Source organism: Delphinus delphis, chromosome 3 (genome assembly GCF_949987515.2).
Source record: "Delphinus delphis chromosome 3, mDelDel1.2, whole genome shotgun sequence".
Taxonomy (NCBI): domain Eukaryota; kingdom Metazoa; phylum Chordata; class Mammalia; order Artiodactyla; family Delphinidae; genus Delphinus; species Delphinus delphis.
In genome coordinates, this window is record NC_082685.1 from 60,767,683 (window position 1) to 60,769,832 (window position 2,150).

The following is a 2,150-nucleotide window of genomic DNA, read 5'->3' on the forward strand; positions in this document are numbered from 1 at the left end:
TATATGTGGATTTTTTTCACCTACTGTATAGTACAGTACTACACAATTCATGGTTGGTTGAATCCAAGGATGTGGAACTGTGAATATGGAGGGCTGACTGTAAAGTTATACTTGGATTTTTGACCGCATGCAGAGTTGGTGCTCCTAACCCCTTGGTTGTTCGAGGGTTGACTGTACCTTCTTTTCAAGTGAACAGAACACTTGAACAGTACCTTCTTTTCAAGTGAACAGAACACTTGCCAAAATTGAGCATGTGTTGAGCCATAAAGCAAATTTCAAAGAACTGAAATCATACAGAAGATATTCTCTAACCACAGTAGAATTAAGTTAAAAACCAATAACAACAAACTAGAAAATACTCAAATGTTTGGAAATTAAGCAATATACTTCTAAATAAATCATGGATCAAAGAATATCACAATAGAGAGGAGAAACTATCTGAATAATAATGAAAATACAACATACGAAAACTTGTGAGCTGTGGACTGAATGTTTGTGTCTCCTCCAGATGCGTGTGTTGAAGCCCTATTCCCCAGTGTGATGGTATCGGAGGTGGGGCCTTTGGGAGGTAATTAGGTTTAGACGAGGTGACATGAATGGAGCTCCCATGGTGAGATTGGTACCCATAGGAGAAGAGGAAGAGACAAGAACCTTCTCTGTTTTCACCACGTGAGGATACAGCAAGAAGGTGCGCAGACCAGGAAAAGGGCCCTCACCAGGTGTTAAATCTGTTGACACCTTGATCTTGGAATTTTCAGCCTCCAGAATTATGAGAAATAAAAGTTTAAGCCATCCAGGCTATAGAATCTTGTTATGGAATGACTAAGATATTGTGGAACATAGTCACAATGGACCTGGACCTGGAAGGAAATTTATAACCTGGAATTCATGTAAGAGAAAAGAGGAAAGAGCATCTATCTCCAGGAAATTAGAATATCAACAGCATATTCAACCCAAAAAGGTCCACTTCCAGGTGCATGAAGTGGTTTGTGGCAAGGCAATTCTCCCACTAAAAAAACCCCTGGAAACACAGACAACTTATAAAAATCATATATTCAAAAGCATCAGAGAACTACTGAGGCAATGGAGATTAAAGGATAAGATTTCATTGAGGGGAGAACTTTTTACCAGATGAGTGCAGAATACACATTATTTTCAGGAGACATTTATATGGTCAATTCATTTTCAGTAAAGATGCCAAATCAAACCAGTGGGGAAAGATTAGTTTTTTCATCAAAAGGTGCTGGAACAACTGAATATCCATATGAGATCAAATGAAACTTGACCTCCCTACCTCACACTATATGTAAGATTTAATTTGCCATGGATCATAAACCTAAATGTAAAAGCTATAACTGTAAAGATAGTAAGGAAAATATCTTCATGATCTGGGGTAGGCAAAGATTTCTCAGAACTAGAAAGATATAACTATAAAAGAAATCATTGATTGAGTGGAATTTATCAAAAGTAAAAACGTCTGTTCATCAAAAGATAACCATCAAGAAAATAAACAGAGTTTCCTTGGTGGCGCAGTGGTTGAGAGTCCGCCTGCTGATGCAGGGGACACGGGTTCGTGCCCCGGTCCGGGAAGTTCCCACATGCCGCGGAGCGGCTGGGCCCGTGAGCCATGGCCACTGGGCCTGCGCGTCCGGAGCCTGTGCTCCGCAACGGGAGAGGCCACAGCAGTGAGAGGCCCGCGTACCACAAAAAAAAAAAAAAAAAAAAAAAAAGAAAGAAAATAAACAGGCAAGCCCCAGCCTGAAAGAAAATATTGACAAGATAGATGACTGAGAAAGAACTTATATTCAGAATACATAAAAACTCCTACAACTTAATAATTTAAAGGAAAAACAGCCCCATAAAAATAAGAAAAAACTTGACAGACGTTTCACAAAGGAAGATATTTGAATGGCCAATAAGTTTGTGAAAAAGTGCTCAACATTACAAGGCATTAGGAAAGTGGCAAGGATGTAGAGCAACCGAAACTCTCATATTACTGGTAGGAATATAAAAGAGTACAACCATTTTGCAAAAACTCTGGCAATTTCTTAGCTAGTTAAACATGCACTTACACTTTGATTTAGCAATTCCAATCCTAGTTATTTATCCAAGAGGTACAAAAACATATTTCTTTAAACGAACTTATACAA